The sequence below is a fragment of the Theropithecus gelada genome, chromosome 13, assembly GCF_003255815.1.
Source record: "Theropithecus gelada isolate Dixy chromosome 13, Tgel_1.0, whole genome shotgun sequence".
NCBI lineage: Eukaryota > Metazoa > Chordata > Mammalia > Primates > Cercopithecidae > Theropithecus > Theropithecus gelada.
In genome coordinates, this window is record NC_037681.1 from 43,708,700 (window position 1) to 43,726,585 (window position 17,886).

A 17,886-nucleotide genomic window follows, 5' to 3' on the forward strand; every position below is an offset into this window, starting at 1 on the left:
AAAAAAAAAAAAAAAGCTTTTTTTGGTTGTTATCATTACAATTTCACTGCCTTAATTAATTACATTTAATTAGCAAACTAGGTTTGTGTGACTCTGCTACACTATGCTCCTTGTTCCCTTTTGCCAGCTCTACTCAAAGGTGAGCTTCTCCAGGAGCTGCCCTGGTCTCATCAGCAACCTGTTCCCACCTTACTATTTCTCTTCAAGAGCACTGGCAATTTACACATTTGGAATTTTACCAGGAGTTCTCCCACCTTCTTGAGCCATCTCTCTTCTTTTCAGAGTCTCATGTCCTCTGATTTCTTGGGGACCATCAGAAGCCTGAATTCCTGAAATCTGGGAAGTACATCCTGTCATCCTTCCATTGTCGAGAAATCATGGAATCTAAGATGATTGTTGAGGTAGCCAGCCTCCAAGATGGCGTCCAATGATCCCCACCTCCTGGTGTTCATAGCCTGTGTCCTTTCTCACAGTCAACCAGGGTCAACTGTGTGGTCAGTCCACGATTGGGCTCACTCTCTTGCTCTCTCATACGCTCACTCTCCTTCATTACTTGCTGCTCAGGCAGAAACCAGGTAGCCCTGTAAAGAGAGCCACATGGCAAAGAACTGAGGCCTCCAGCCAACAGCCATGCGAGTAAACTTGGCAGTGAATCCATCAGCCCCAGTAGAGCCTCGAGATGACTGTAGCCTCACCTGACGTCTGACTGCAACTTTGTGAGAAACATGGAGCCAGGACCACCGAGCCACAATGCTCTTGGATTCCTGACCCTCAGACAGTGTGAGGAAATAAATCTTGTTTGTTTTAAGCTGCTAAGCTTTGGGCAAATTTGATAGGCAGCAATAAATGACTAATACAGTTGGGCTTCTTTCAATCATTCTCATCTTATCTTTCAGTCTCCTTTAGGTCAGATGTTAGCAGTATGCAAGATGCAGCCATCATCTAGGAACGCCCGGAGCTTCCCAGAGCAAGGCACTGTTCAACTTCCACTCTGGTTTTGAGACAGATGAAGCTTTAGCCTTCATCTAACCGGACTCCCTCCTTCTATATGTCTGCATGAAAATTATTACATATTTAAATATGCACATATTTACATATAAAAATACATAATATTTTTAAATATTACTAAATATTTAAAATAAAAAGAAATAAGAAAAATCGAGTTTTAAACCATGTCGTTGCATAGTAAGTACTGAACTAATATCTGCTTTTGCTGACATTGTCATTATTCGTACATCATTATCTCACGTACTGTCGCCCCAACTCAACGTTCCATTGCTTTTGAACAACACATACACATCAACTGCCATACCTCAATTTTGATTCCCAGTAAAACTGGCCTTGAGGATAATGATAAGTCATAGCTGTACCCTTTTAAAATCTCAAATTCAGTTTAATTGAATTTACCTGTAGACTGCCGGGCACAGTGTCTCACGCCTATAATCCCAGAACTTTGGGAGGCCGAGGCAGGTGGATCACTTAAGACCAGGAGTTCCAGACTAACCTGGTCAACATGGAGAAACCCCATCTGTACTAAAAATGAGCCGGGTGTGGTGGCACACTCGTGTAATCCCAGCTACTCGGAAGGATGAGTCATGAGAATCGCTTGTACCTGGAAGCAGAGGTTGCAGTGAGCCAAGATCGCACCACTGCACTCTAGGCTGGGCACAGAGTGAAACTGTGTCTCAAAAAAAAAAAAAAAAAAGAATTTACCTGCAGATTGGTATAGAAATATCTTAGATTTCAAATCTTGTTCTGACTCTTTCCTAAACCTGCCTATTCTATTTAAATTCTGGGTGTATCTAGTGAAATTTTACATTAGCCAGAACTCTCTAATTTTGAAATTGTCCTGAAGCCATATCAACATTATTGAGGGTTTAGACTTTAACTAGAAAATACTCATTGCATTCTAGGAAAATTCACAGCCACCTAAAGGAGATGTGTCTGATTTGCAATCATTTCCCTGAATCTGCAATAAATGAATCTACAAAGGATTGAAATTTTTTTAACAAAAATTGTCTGATAAATATTTTGTAAGGGTTTGAGAGTAGTGAAAAATGTTAACATAACAGGCCTATAGCGTTACTACTTTTCCACAGTTAGCATTTGTTTCCAATAGTCTAGAGGAGAAACCTTTTATCTCAACAATACTACATTCTTCCATTTGTAATAGTCTCTGATTTTTAAGCAGTTACTATTCAAAACATTTTATAACCTGATAGAAATATTCCTTTCTTTATACAGTCAGGTAACCCGGCATACTTGCACTATTTTCCTTAGAGCCTAATTGTGGCAAACCATTCATCGTGAGTGCCTGAGGCCTCTACCTCATCACCTGTCTGTTCTGTTTCATTCCTAAAAGGCTTCTTTTGCCCCATGTTTTAACCTGTGAGTTGCTCAAGGCCTCTTGGAAGTAGGTAGGTGATACATCTTAAATAAATGAAAATAAATCAGTGTGTTTCTGACCAGTTGGATATGAACTGAATTTCCAGTAAATCAGCCACAGATTAAGTATCTAAGGGAATAGGTTCACTCAAGGGAAGCCCATGCATCCTTTTGTGATGCAAACTAGAAAATCCTTCCGCTTTACAATTTTGAATTTTCATATATCATATTTTCTTACAGTAAGGTACACCTGGACCAGATGGTGGCTTGTATCACAGACTTTAGGCTATTTTTAAGACCCTCAGTAAATATTCAGCAGGTACCCTGGTGAAATCATCACTTCCTTGTCACCCTCTGCTCCCTGGGTGTGAAGCCTCAGCAATGCTGTTGACGTTCATGTTTCCACTAGGTGTGGTCTCACAAATGTTTCCTCCTGGACCCCTCAGCACAGAAAACGTGTGCAGCTTCACAGATTCTGGTAGGGGTGAACATGAAGAGGAGACACGGATTTACATAGTCCAGAGGACCCAAAATAGCTGAAACCATTAGATACTTCACACTGTAAACCAAGGTTAATCTCAAACTCTGAGGCTGCATGAAACTTGACCCCCAACACTTCCATCTGCAGGGAGAATAGAGAACGTGTGTCTTGGAAGACAGGCTGTCATTTGCTTGTGACCATGACAGGCTACTTCAGTTGTGGGGGTACGGTGATTGCCAGTAACTCCGGAGACAGAGCCCTTGACCCAGGTGTGTTCAATAAATTGCTGATGAAAATGAGATTCACTGCCAAGTCTCCACAAGGTCATCCGGTCTCCTCCTGCTGTGCTCCACGTGCAGCCCGTGTGGACTGGGTTCCCTCTCAGGCTGCCTGGGTCCCAGCAGAGGGCAGAGGACAGTGGAGGGCCCTTGTCCTGGGGACAGTCAAGGCAGAGCAGTCACCACTTGTGCTGGGTGAGTGGTCACTGGCCTTCCCCTGGCCCTACTGGGGGCTCCAAAATGACCATAATCACAAGCCTGATACTGGCCCTAAGTCCTACTGAAAACCCAGAGGGAGATGGAAACAGTGGCACTGATGGATTCTAGAGCTGAACAGGAGGTAGGTGGGAACTTTACCTCTTTTTTCTTAAAAACAGCTTAAAAATACGTTTATGCCAAGAGCTATCAGGGCTCAATCATCTCTCAAAAGTCTCCTGAATTTTGGCCAGATGTGGTGGCTCAGGCCTGTAATCCCAGCACTTTGGGAGGCAGAGGCAGGCAGATCACTTGAGGTCAGGAGTTCGAGAGCAGCCTGGCCAACATGGTGAAACTTCATCTCTACTAAAAATAAAAATAAAAATTCGCTGGCGTGGTGGTGCACACCTGTAGTCTCAGCTACGTGGGAGGCTAAGGCAGAAGAATCTCTTGAACCTGGAAGGTAGAGGTTGCAGTGGGCCAAGATCGTGCCACTGCACTCCAGCCTGGGTGATAGAGTGAGATTCTGTCTCAAAAAAAAAAAAAAAGTCTCCTGAATTGTATCATTAGTGAACATGCTTCAATGAGTGTAAAAAAAAAATCACTCTAAAATTCAAACTAAATTTTCCTTGCAATCTATCCTAACAATCATCTGGGTCTTATTTTTAATAATCTGTCATAGAGAAACACCGGCCCCTTCTTTAACACTGAAAAAGGAAAGTGACATTTCAATCACTGTCAACAATTTAACAACCAATAAATATATACTGAGCAACTCTTCAGTCCATTCCTCCGGACACTATGGATGAAGAATCCCATTACCAATGGAGAGAGCAGAAGCCGCTCTCTTAAAACGCCCAAGCAGTGTCTCATGTCAGTTTGGGAGTCAGAGCCACCCAGGAAAATTGTTAGTGGCTCCGTTTAATTAGCACTCCTGCCACCTGCAAACAAGTGGTACTAAAAAAAGGTGCTGAATTCTTGCCATTGAGAATGCCAAAAAAAGACACCACTGGTTTCATTCTGACTACTAGAATCTAATATTTCACTGATTTGGCGGGCAGGGGGCGGGGGGAGGAGGGAGGAAGAAAATACACTTTCACTTTCACCCAAAGGAAATGACTTAACAAGTCACGTTTTAGAAAGGATCATATGGTAATGAGTCCTGCGATCCAGCAATCCTCCCTCCCCCGACCTCCTGGCCTCTGCCTTCCCCTCTGCCTGGTCTGGGCTCCCTCTGCCTCCCACAGAAACTGCCTTCTCCTCAGGTCCACTCTTAGACCTTCCTCCACCAGGAAGCCATCCGGAATCGTCTCTGTAACCCCACAACACTTGAGAGTCTCTTCCCCACAGGTGAGCACTAAGTTATATTTCTTGATAACAACTGCTATTACCTTAACCCTTGTCAAGAACAAGAGCCAAGTATTGTAATAGGAAACCTTGACCACCTTTTGGAAAATAGGCAGGGTAAAAGTGATTGGCATATAAGCCGCCTTATACCTTCCCTGTCTTCCTGAGAGTTGCCAGCACAGAGTTGAGCAACCAAGCAGGTTCTCAGTAAATGGTTGATTGCATGATTGGCAAATGCCTTTGTGACACATCACAGAGCAGGTGGCCGTGGTGAAAATTTGGCAGCTGTGACTCCTTACTTCCTGCTTTAATCAACGTCGTGGGATTGAAATGCTGGACACACAGTAGGTGCTAAATAGATTTTTATGGATTGATTAACCACTGGAGGGACTGTGCCTTATGTGGGATTTATTAATGCTTTTGATGCCAAATAGGGGTAGTTCTAATAGAGCATAATGTGTGTTTTTTTTAAAAAAAAAAAAAACAAAAAACAAAAAAAACCAGCAAACACAAAACCCCAACCAGGACAGAGACTGGCAGCTGCTCTGTTTACACCCACTGTGCTCCTAGAAACAGATGTCCTGTCAAATCCGGAGGTTTCTGATGAGGCTTCCACTCTTCCAAGTGACCTGCGTGTTCAGTAATCAAAGGGGCCCATGCCCTTCTCCTGCATTAGTGCTCTCTGTTCTAAGACTGATCGCCAGTTATGTGTCTGGGGTAAAGACTTTTGCTGATGAAGGCAAAAATCAGCATCCACTGTGTCTACGCCAAGGGAAAAGCACTGGGCTAATGACAAAAGAAACTGCATTTGTGTGTTTGGTGTGGTAAAAAGAACAGAGGCTTTGGGACAACCGGGCTCAAATTCCAGCACTGTCACTTACTGTGTGATTGCAGGTGCTCATCTACCCTCCGGTGAACTCAGCTCATCATTCATCACCTACCTCTCTGGAACTCAGTTTTGGGGCTGATAATACCGATTCCACAGGTTGCTGTGAAGATTATCAGGATATCATGGGTAGAGTTCTTGGCACAGTGCTGACACATAGTAGCCACTGGGTAAAGGTCCTTTTGTTGTGGCTATTACTATAAACACAGATAAGGACAGAAGTCCACCTTGGCCACTGTGGGTTCATGTGGCGCCCCAGGTGATCCTGATGTGACTTCCTCTGGTTCCTCCTTAGGTGACAGTGGCCTTTGCAGCACAAGTCCTTGTCTGATGAACTGCACAGATAATGGTCTGTGATCTGAGTGGAGAATGGATGTTCTGGAGTGTTCCAGTCCACTTCCCTATGCACTATGAGTCTGCTCCTTCACTACCCGTCTGCTTGGAGTGTACACATTAGCCCTGATCCCAGTGCCCAGCCTGGGGCTCAGGACAGGGAGGGTTGGCTTTTGGAGTACACACCACCGAGTTGATCCTGTGCTTCATGGAGAAATCTCTGACCATGGTGGAAGAGGTTCCTGGGCACAACACACGAGTCCCATGAACCGCACAGAGAGATCCATGCCAATCACGGGGCCCATCCCATGGGCCACGCAAAGAATGACCCAGAAAAGATCCCAGACTCCAGCAAGATCTATGTAGAGAGAGAGAGACAGAGGAGACCCCTGACACAATGCAAATCCAGTTTATGTTGCCAAGACACTAGATGCGCTGGGACAGCGCACGTGAACAACAGCACTCTGAAATGGAGCTCATGTGCAGACCAGCGCAGACCCTTCATAAATGACTGTGTCCACACTAAACAGCTCCCAGCAGGGCGGCTGGGCAGAGCATTAACGACGAGGAAGGCCTTGGTATCTAACTCTGGAAATCCTTATTTGCATTCAGGCTCTGAGGGATAAAACGAGGATGGGTGAGGACAGGGTAGATAAGCCCACTGGGAGTCTAATTCACACAGCTTTTCTCATTCTCCCTGACAAGCTGGCTCCCTTGGTGAGCTGTTACCAAACTCCAGCCCTGAAGACTTTACGGTGCTCCAGAACCAGCACCCTTCGCACCACCACGGCCCGAGGCAGTCCTCCTCTGGATGAGAACTCAACACAGCTCTCTTTTCTGATCCTGCCAGCAGGGAAACTGGGAGCATCCTTTCTCCTTCATCTGGAGAGGGAGCTGAAGAAGGATTCTTGGAGTGCCTATTTTCTTCTTTCAATTGAGGATCATTCAAAATCATCTGTAAGACACTGTGAGTGCCTCACATTGCCAGATCTTAACCTATCCCAGACCCTGCAAACCTTGGCCACATTTCTGTAGTGCCTACAGCTGTCTCATAGGGCGCTACTCCAGAACGCGGCTGGGCAGACTTTTGTATGTTCAGTCAGTGGATCCATGGAGATTATCTCAGAGGACGGCTTCCTACAGCGTGGAGGAACAGATACACGCCTGTGGCTTTGTTCTCCTCCTTTTTGCGTTGAGTTGACCTGTGTATCAATTTGAAATCCCAAGAAATCCCTCTTTTTTCCATTTTGCTATCTGGTAGTCTTCTATCACTTTTCATTCACCATTTTAAGAACATAGTACTCAAGCCAAAGCTATCAATCACCTTCAGGTGTTGTCTGAGGACCCTTGGGGAGTTTTTCTCCTCCTCCTCCCACTCCTGCTCCCCTCTTCGGCACCTCTGTCACGCTCTCTTAAGGACATGCCAGTTTTCCTGGCTGTCCTCCTCATGAAGGGTGGTTTCCTCCCTGAAGTGCTCCGCTCTGTCCCCTCCCCTGAGTCCCCAGCTTCACACACACAAACTTTGTTGGATGTTTTTTCCAGGAAATTCAGTTATTCTGACACCAGTGGGCTGTTTCCCCGGCGTCCTCATTCCGTTTCTGACACTGCTCCTGCTACCCTCAATAGATTATTATTATTTATTATTTATCAGCCACGACACTGTACTCTGCTTCCTACAAGATATTAAAGAAGACACAATCCGTGCGCTGAGTTTACAGCCAAGGAGAGCAGAGGCCTGGATCAGACATCACAGGGGGGAGCTGTGAGGAAGGGATTTACCGGCGCAGTCCTCCCTGGCCCTGGCAGATGGGGGCAGTGACTGGCAAAGCCCTCCCCAGGCCAGCTCCTCCCAGCTGGGCCTCCATAGCCAGCTCCCCACACTACCTACCGCACTCTCTCCCGAATTTCTAGCAAGGCCTCAGGCCTTTACCTGGGGAAGCAGAGGGAGGGTGGAGGATAAGGATAAGGCCCTCAGGCCTTTACATTCAGGCAGGGGTGGAGGAGGAGGGCGAGTACAGATATTTCCTCTGAAACTCAAAACCAGGTAAAGGGGAGGTAGGCGAGGAGGGAGAGGTTGGGGAATAAAAACCAGACCCGGAGAGCAGTCAGGGGTGGGGAAGATTGTGCCCAGAGTGGAATATTCTAGCATAAGGGAAAAGCCCTCACTGGGAGTCCCACACGCCTCCGGCCAAATCTCTTCTATTAGGGTTAGAAGTTAGGGTCCGTGTAGACAGCACGTGTAGACCGACAGGGGGTGGGACTGAGAAATCAGTGTAGACAGTGTGAGAGCGAGCGAGCTGTGGTGGGGGTGGGTAGTCAGTGTAGACATCAAAGGCTGGTCAGGCTGTTAAACAGAGTAGGTTTCGGGGATTCCTAAGGGTCAGTATGAACAGAAAAGTTCGCGCTCCTCGAGGAGAGGCAGGGCTAGCTCAGAAGGCTGGTGGACACGATTTGCAGGGCTCTCCCTGGTCCTTCAGAGGGGTGGGCAATTCCTGCTTCTTTCCAAGGTTGGAGTGTTATAAGGAGGTCGGAAGCTGAAAGACGATAGGACTTTTCCTTCTCAAACTTTTCCGCCAGTTTCCTCAGGTGTTGAGAGCAGACGGGGAGCTCGCCTCGGTCCCGGTCCCCCAACCCTGAGCCGGCAGGGCCGGGAGGCAGCGGCGGAGAAGCCCGTGCCACGCGCCGTGCGTCTGCCAGGCGCGGCCGCGGAGCCAGGCGAACCGGGGGCCACCGCGGGGGGCGGGGGCGGCGGACGGACGGAACGACAGATGCACCCGCGAGCACTCCGCTCCGGACCGGGCGCGCCGCGGCCAGGGATCCCTCCGGCCCGGGGAGCTGCGCACCGGGCCGGGCCGGGCCGGGCCGGGCCGGGCCGGGCAGGGGGGCCCCGCCTCCCCCACCCGCCACCCCCGCCCACTCGGGCGCCCGTGATTGGCTCCGCCCGCCCCTGGCTGCGCGCCGAAGCCCGCCTCCCTCGCAGCTAAAGCAGACGGTACCCGGAGCGGAGCGAGCCAGAAGGGAGCATGGTCCCCGCGCCGCGGCCGCGCCAGCCCCCGCGCCGCCGCCGCCGTCCCCGCCACCGCGGATCTCGCCGCAGCTCCAGCCCCAGCCCCGGCTCCGCAGCGCCCGTCCGCAGCCCCGGCGGTCGCCGCGCCTGAACGCAGCCCCCGCCCGGAGCCCGAGCCGCGAGCCCGGAGCCAGCCCCAACCCCGCGGCCGCCGCGGCTGCGGGGAGAGGGCGGGGGCGATGCTGCCGGAGCCGCCGCCGCCGCCGCCGCCTCGATGAGAGCCGCGCCGCACCGCGCATAGCCGCACAGGCTGACAGGCAGGAGGACCGACTTCCCTCTCCCGGGCATCCTCCCTGGGCTGCCGGGAGGCGGCGGCGGCGGAGGAGGAGGAGGAAGAACGAGGGGAGAAGGCGGAGAGCAGGAACGCGAGGAGGAGGACCTGGATCCGTTTCCTCCGGCCAGGACCCGAGCGGCCCCAGCCACCGCTACTCGCCGGCGCCGTCCGCTCTCCATCAGCCCTCCTGCGCCCACCCGCGACCCCGGGCTCTCTGCGCGTCGGGCCGGGGCCGGAGCCGCGCGGCCGGAGGTAAGAGCCGGGCCGGGCGGGTGCGCCTCGGATGCGGCGCTGAAGGGAGACCCAGGTCCTGGCCGCCGCGCGGGGCCGGGCCGGGCCGGGCCGGGCGTGGGAGCGGGGCCGGAACCCGGAACGCTGGGCTCGGCTCCGGCGGCGGCGGCGGCGGAGACAGGAGCCTCCCGCGTCTGGACTCGCAGGCTGCAGGAGCCCTTGCGCCTGCGCTGCTCCAGGGGGAAAAAAAGGAGGGGGGGATAAAAACTTCCTGCCCCCGGGTGTGTATGCACTGGGGCTGCCTGGGGACACTGTCACGGTGGTCGGAGGTGCTGGAGGCGAGTGTGACCCTTGGCCGGAGCAGCCCCCCTTCTGGGCCCGGCGGCGCGCGCCCCTCTCCAGGCCACGTTCCCCTGAGCGGCCCAGGGCCCCGGCCGGGCAGGGGGCCTGGAGGCGCCAGAGGGCTGGCCCCCAGGGGCGGCCGCGCGCACTGCCCTTTGGGGATGTGCGCGCCTCTGTGCAGCGAGAAGCCAGGTTGGGGTTTTCTGCCCCTCGCGTCCTCTGATCCCGCATTTGGGGACAGGGTCTCTTTACTCAATCCCAAGTAACTTTCGAGGTAGAGGAGCTCGAAAACCGTCGGGAGGGAACCGCACAGACCTTGTTGTGACCCCCCTCCCCGACACACACACACACACACGCACACACACACACTTCCCTTGACATCTTGTGGGTGCCAGCGTGTTGTGGGGGGACGCGGAAAGGAGAGCTCACGGGGATGGCAAAGGAGCCAGGAGGTGGTGTCGGTGGGGAGGGGTTGTTGATGTGTGGGACAGGGTGGACCTGGAGATGTGTAGTGTGGGAGTGTGAACGCGCGCCCCAGTGGCCGCGTGGGGCCGGGGGTGGGGGGCTCAGGGCTCGCGTCCCAGTCTCCGTGGCCTGGAGCGGGCTGAGAGCGCGAGGGTTATCTGCGGTCGCCGCGCGGGTGCCCGCGCTGGACAGCGTCGGCCCCGGGCCCCGAGGGAGGGACGTGCTAGCCCGGGGCCGGAGCGCTGTGCTTGGAGCCGGAGTAGGTCGGAGGCGGCTCCCAGGGCAGGTCGCCTCTGCGTTGGCTGGGGAAGGCGGGGACGCGCTGCCTGCCTGCGGCCAGCCGTCTCGGAGGAGGGGGTGGCGGCCATGCGCGAGTCTCGGATGCCTGGGTCCGCCCGCTGAGAAGCCAGTTGTCGTCCCCGGGCTCTGGAACCGAGCGGCAGACGCGGTCCGTTGGCGGGCCCTCGCGCGGGCCCCCAGGGACACTGATGGGTGAGGAGCTGCCGCCGCCGCCGCTGCCATCCCTGCCGCTCTGCAAACGTTCTCCTCCCTCCCTCCCGTGCTTGCGCCGCGGCGCGCCCCGGGCGAATCGTGGACGCAGGTATTTATGTAGCATTAGGCGAGACCTCGGCGCTGGAGGGACCAGACCGTAGAGGACGCCCAGCTGCCGCTGCCCGCGAAACTTCCACTTCGGCAGCTCAGCGGCATCCCGGCCCCGCTGCTGCAGGTTCCAGCCTCTCTCCAGTCCAGCAAAGCTGGGATTCGGACTCCTCTTGCGATGACAGATCTGTCCTGGTTACGGCTGTATTTATCCTAGTTTCAGTCTCTTTAAAGCCATCTGTCTAGTCACTACAGAGTTTCTTCTTCGCCGTGTGATCTTATCACTAACTCAGCCCTGGGAGGTCAGATTTGAGGAATTGCTTCATTTTCAGATGAATGACAGCAGACTTGTCTCACCTTATTTCTGATTTATTATTATTATTATTATTGAAGGTATAGAGCTTTTTAATTTTTTTGTGAGGGAGGAGAATGAACAATTCTATAGATTGTTCATTCTGACACTTAGAGAAAACATGTCCAGTAAGCACTGGTGAATACTTTAAAGGCTGGTTGGCATGCATGTATTTGATTAGTCCGTAATCTAGGTGTTTATACAGGTATGGAGCTGTGTGCTACTGATGAATAGTCTCCGTCCCATACATTGTGCTGTAGTGTACTTGATTTATCACCCTGCTATAAATCAGGGAATTACTAGCACGTGTGCCTTTAAACTCTATATGAATTTAATGGCATTAAATTGGTTTATGGGCTGATGCATCTAACCAATTTTAATAACTTTTCTGCACAAACAGCTTATAAACCATATTTGCCTATGATTAAGAAAAACATTTTCTTCTCGGTCTCTCTATTTCTAGTGCGGTTATGGAAATTTATAGGTCTCCAACTTTCATTTGCAAGCAGCAATCCAAACGAAATACCTAGAGTTTTACTGAAATAAAATATCCTATGGTAGCCATGGTAACAAATAGATTAAGGGTTATTGGTTTTCATCTGAATGTGATGGGGGGTGGGGATCTAGTGTTGTGTCTTTTTAATTATGTTTCTAATGAGTGGTGGTCATACTTCAAGTACTCAGAGTGGAAGACAAGCAAGACTGAGAATTCAGTTTTGTGGGAGGTTTATTGAAACAAAGACTAGTAGAGCCCAGGAGAATGACTTCTGCTATCTGCAGCTCCTCATATCTAGAACAAAATGGATAAAAACCTTTTTTTTTGTTTGTTTTTCCGGTAGATGAGCATTCAGTCAGTCACTTTAAGACTGGAAAATGCATTTTGCTTATAAACTATTACCACAGGAACCTTTAAATCCAGCCTGTTTTCTAGGAATAAGCATGTTGGAAGTATGGCGGTTGGTGTGGATTCAGTGTCACCGTTGTTATCAACACCTGTCAGTTTAAGTGAGGCACATCATTAGTCTATTCAAATCTTGCCTATTTCAATATTCATGCATTTCCATGGTGATCCATTCATTTTTGTTTATTTAGTCAATCTTATAAATCTTTGGCATCAATTTTAGTTGTGCCATCTTTTTATTTCTTTTATCAATTGATTTGGCTACAAACCATTCCTAGTTTAAAGTATTTCCTTCTTTTTTCCTGCTAGTTTCTAAAAGCCTACACTATTCCCAGCTACATACAGATATAAAGGAGTTGATTTTTTTTTCATCGACTCAAATAGCACCCCTAATACTAATGTCATTTTTTTAGCATCTCATTTGATATGTATGTGTACATGGGTTATTTTTTTTTCTTTTAGCAGGCTTACTGTAAAGCTTTCTCACTTTTTGGCTGGGAGATATCAATTCAGTCCAGCAGAACTAACCAAAGTTTGTCCTTCCTTCCTCCTTTTCCCTTCCTTCCTTTTTTTTCTTTCTTTCTTCTTCTTTTTTTTTTTTTTTTTAATCCCAGTACTGTTGTGGCTTAGGGATTCTTTGTGTCATCGGTTGTATCTGGCTTGGAGAGACTTCAAGACTATATTAGAGCCGGTCTGTCCTGGGGTCTTTTTTAGTAGTGGTCAAAGCCAGAAGGTTTCGGAACAGCAGAGGATTTTCCAAATACGATATATATTTAGTCACAGCATGTGGTATCCCTAGGATCATAGTAACATTGTAAGTCTACTGAACAGGCAGTTTTACTTAAATGCGAGTGGTGATTTTGCTCACCCGCTTTCAACTTAGCTTTCTAATGATGCAATCCCATGCTAGTCACAACCCTGTATATTTCAGAAATATCAAGGCAAGCATTAGCACGCTACTGACTTATTAGGATCAGGCAAAGTAATTGGAACACTTAAGTTCAAAGTCAGATGAAGAAATGGAATTATAACCAACTTTGTGATTCTATAATCAGTCAACTAAGTGCCTACTTGCGGGTAGGAGGAGGAAGAAACATCATGAATAAGAAATCCAGCCTTTAGTTGTGCTGAATGAGGATAAACCAAGGCAGTTACTGTGTAAGAGGACTGGAGAACAAGAAATGTGTTAGTGAATGGGAGGACCGCGGAGCCCAGGAAGTTGAGGCTGCAGTGAACCGTGATCACGCCACTACACTGGGCGACAGAGCAAGACCCAGTCTCAAGAAAAAAAAAAAAAAAAAAAAAAGATAGAAAGGAAAAAAGGAGGGGGGGAATGTATTTGTAAACAGATAAATCATATTTTTTCCAGGCCTGTCTTAGCATCTTTCACTGTGCTAGACACATATCCACGCAAATGTTTGGAAGCTGGTAGAATATCTGTAGTTTGTGTAGAAGATAGTCAGTTTTTATTTCTTAAGTAATCTGGGGTCATCTCCTGATATGCTAAAAGATTAGGTAGCAGAATCCCTGGAATGTACTTTTGTCGAAAGTAAATTTTACCATAGAAAATGGTCTTAATTTTGGTTAAGAAGGAAAGATGTATCCGAATTCTTTACCTGCACCTTAGATCAAAAATGCTGAGATCAGGACCACCCTGAAAGCAAACTCCGTGGTTCTTCCATGGAGTTAAAGAAGTAAACAGGCTTACTTCTCCCACAGGAAACGCAGCCTGTGCTTTCTTCAAGGAAACCACTTGAAAACAGGAAAACTGAAACTGCCAATTAAGATGAGGCAAGTTGATCACTGGAAGTAGCAACAGAGTTCTTTGTGAAATCAATTTTATCATTTGGGAGCATTTCCACCTTTAGGGTAGAAGGGGGAAGAGTTCTCATTTTCTGTGCAAGAGGGTATCTGCATGAAATTCAAGTAGTTCGGAGACTCTGGACTGTGCAGCAGCAGATGACGACTCACAAGCTGGAACAAGAACAGCGAGCATGTTTGTGGCCGGGGATCCAGTGTGCGCAAAGAAGACGGCCTCCAGGACATTTATAGGCTGCCATTAGCCTCACAGGTGTCTATTGTTATAATTTATAGGTTTTTGACATTTTAAAATCCTTGATCATTTTGAGGATATATGTATGTGTATATATATTTGTAAACAGATAATCACACATGTATATACACAAACATACAGATATATATACACAAATATATATTGTCACTTTTTTTTAACCATGGTTTAAAAACACATAAAATTTACCATCTTTACGGTTTTTTTTTTGAGATGGAGTTTCACCCTGTCACTCAGGCTGGAGTGCAATGACACAATCTTGGCTCACTGCAACCCCTGCCTCCCGGGTTCATGCAATTCTCCTGCCTCAGCCTCCAGAGTAGCTGGGATTACAGGCACCTGCCACCACGCCCAGCAAATTTTTTGTGTTTTTAGTAGAGACGGGGTTTCACCATGTTGGCTAGGCTGGTCTAGAACTCCTGACCTCAGGTGATCTACCCACCTCGGCTTCCCAAAGTGCTGGGATTACAGGCATGAGACACCTTTACCATTTTTAACTGTGCATTCGTAGCATTCACATTGTTGTGCAAGCAAGCTCCAGAACCCTTCATCTTGCAGAACTGAAAGTCTATACCCATTAAACATCATGTCCCCATTCCCACCTCCCTCAGCCCCTGACAGCTGCCATTCTACTTCCTGTTTATACATTTAACTACCTTAGATCCCTCACGTGAGTGGAATCATGCCACGTTCGTCCTTTTGTGATGGGCTTGTTAAACTTAGCATAATGTCTTACAGGTTTATCACATCTCGTGGCATGGGACAGGATTTCCTTCCTTTTTAGGGTTGAATAGTATTGCATTGCATGTATGGACTACATTTTGTTTGTCCATTCATCTGTTGATGGAGATTTGGATTGCTTCCGTGTTGTAGCTACTGGGAATAATGCTGCTGTGAACAGGAGTATAAGACATCCCGCTTTCAGTACTTCTGGGTCTGTACCCAGAAGTGGAATTTCTGTTATTTTGATTTTTTCTTCGTTTTGACATGGAGTTTTGCTTTTGTTGCCCAGACTGGAGTGCAATGGTGCGATCTTGGCTCACTACCACCTTCGCCTCCCGGGTTCAAGGGTTCAAGCAATTCTTCTGCCTCAGCCTACCGAGGAGCTGGGATGACAGGCATGTGCTACTATGCGCGGCTAATTTTGTATTTTTAGTAGAGACGGGGTTTCTCCATGTTGGTCAGGCTGGTCTTGAACTCCCAGCCTCAGGTGATCCGCCCGTCTCTGCCTCCCAAAGTTCACTCTGGGATTATAGGCGTGAGCCGCCACGCCCAGCCCTATTTTGACTTTTAACACTAACAAATTACATAAGTTTTCTATTGAAGAGACTTGGTGAGGATGCAGTCACACAGAATACTGTCCATAAAGAATGCAGTAGATGTTACTGACATTTGTTCTTCCTTTTCTGTGTGTGCATTTCCTCCCGAGTCTCTCAGATCTCATGCTTTGCTTGGGGGCTTGTCCTAGTTGCAGTGATACTGCAGAGGGATTAGAAACACGGCTTCCTGTCCATGTTGAAGTCCCATCTCCAGTGCCTCCTAGCTGTGTGACCTTGAACAGATCCTTAATCTCACCCAGCCTCAGTTTTCTTTTAAGAAATTGGAAGGAGCAGTAGTGGCTATCTAGGGTGGTTGTGAGGGTGAAAACAGATAACCTCCATAAACCCACATTACAGTGGCCTGGGGAAGTGCTCTACAAAGAGGGCTTAGGAAAATTAGCTGTGGAAGAAGAGAGAGCAGCAACCCCTAGAGATCTCAGAAACTGTAGATGTCAATCCTGTTCAATTTCAATCATAAATGTTTTAATCGTACGCCAGGGCTTGTATATATATTGTGTTCTGTAAGTCTCACTATCAGTACTTATTCTGAAAAGCATAAGACATTTGCATCACAATTCCAATAGTTAAAAATACCCTTGAGTTGATTTGATGTGTGAACTTTTAATTCCATCTTTAGTGTCATAATTTTAGAGTTGATGTGAATTTTTGAGGTCAGCTAATCTACCTATTATTCAATCACCAAACCTTTATTAAGCCCCAATAATATAATAATAATAGCTTCCAGTTATGGCTGCTCACTGTATCCGAGTACTTTACATATATTATCTCTAATCCTCATATCAATGCTGCGAGGTAGGGATTATCCACATTTTACAAATGAAGATGAGGCTCAGAGGTAATCAACTGGCCCAAGGCCACAAACCTAGCCACGTTGTTCAGCTGGGTTTGAACACAGATCCCTCAGCTATCAGTCTGTCTGTGTTTTCCTTTCTGCACACACATCCCTATTCGTGTGCACACATGCGCCTGTGTCTTTGTTTTTTCCCATGCATCTGCACCACTTCACACTGCCTATACCAGGTACTATGTTGACTTCACTAATTAACATTTTATGTAAAATCAATCTAGTAGAAGGAATGTGAGCTAAAATAACAGTATTAATCAAGTCTGACCAACATTCATGATACCTTTTGGATTTGCACACCTGCTTCCATTTACTGTGGTTTCTGGAAGGCTAATGAGAAAAACTTGTAGGTGTTTGAATGGCATCTGTTCCCTTCTTGAGCCAGCATAGTAAATAAATAGCAAATCAAAGAATAAAAACAACGTAGAAAGGGTTAAGGATTCATCCAGAACTACTAACCATTGACCTGGGCTTGTTCATTTTTGCATACCAATGCATAGCCAGGTGCCTGGCACAAAACTCTTCCCCGTAAAAATGTTTGCCCAGAGAAGGTGTCAGATAACAGACATCAAAGCCAACTTTTTGGATGTTCTTTTCACTCCGTGGCTGTGTAGTCACATGTTCATGGCTTGTCATTGTGTGGAATTTTTGATGCTATATTTGGGCATATATCTATTAAATATGCTTATTGATGAATTCTAATCTGGATGGAATCTTCTAGGATTTATGACTTGAGACTTTGAAGACTAATTCTTTCTTGGAACCTCATCATTGCAGTGACAACCTGGGTCTGTCTGGCGCTTCTGAGCATCCATGCGGTCTGTCCTCTCTCAGGGACTTTCTTTGTGGGGTGTTGTCCCCGCTCAGATTTCAAAATTTGTAGTAGTTCATAAAAGCCTCGTTTTAAGGAAAAAATGAAACACCTGGAAATCACAGAGGCAGTTTGGGAAGGGCGATAACACTGTATTTTCCAACTTCTTCTGTTCTATTTTTATTCTTTATATTAGTTTTTTCTCGAGATGGGTGTGAACAGAGCTTGGAGCACACACCACAAAAATGTGTTTGCTCTGTTTTAACTCTTTCAACCCACGTTCAGCCAAGGAGGGACTTCTTCATTTTGAGATTCTCCTTGAGAAAGGCGTGGCTGCAGTGCCTGGGATCTGGACCACACAGGAGGTGAGGGGTGGCGGGAGGCTGGCCCTGCCTGACTGCTGGCCCGGCACTGGCACGGTCACTCCTGTGTAGCTCTGCTGCCGCCCCTCCCTCCCCGCTGGGCTTGTAACGTCAAGCATGAAGCTTCCTCTTCTTGAGGCTTCCCCGCAAAGCTCCTAGAAGCAAGTTGGAGGTGTGGGTGGTGAAGGAAGAGCAGACAAGAGGACCCTGTATCTCTGTTTTGTGCAAAGCAACCGCCAAAGGCTTAGATCAAATTAAAGACCCAACAGCTGCCAGAACATCCCTTTTTCCTTTTGGTCATTTAGTAACACGGAGAAGTGG

General features: G+C 48.1%; 1 protein-coding gene across 1 annotated transcript in view; it reads left to right on the plus strand.

Moving 5' to 3' along the window:
- Positions 1-9,138: 9,138 nt before the first annotated feature.
- KLHL29 (kelch like family member 29) overlaps positions 9,139-17,886 on the plus strand; it is a 321,749-nt gene continuing 313,001 nt past the window's right edge. The window contains exon 1 of the mRNA XM_025354805.1: positions 9,139-9,498. The gene's annotated coding sequence lies outside the window, so the exon portion shown is untranslated. The remainder of the gene's footprint in view (positions 9,499-17,886) is intronic.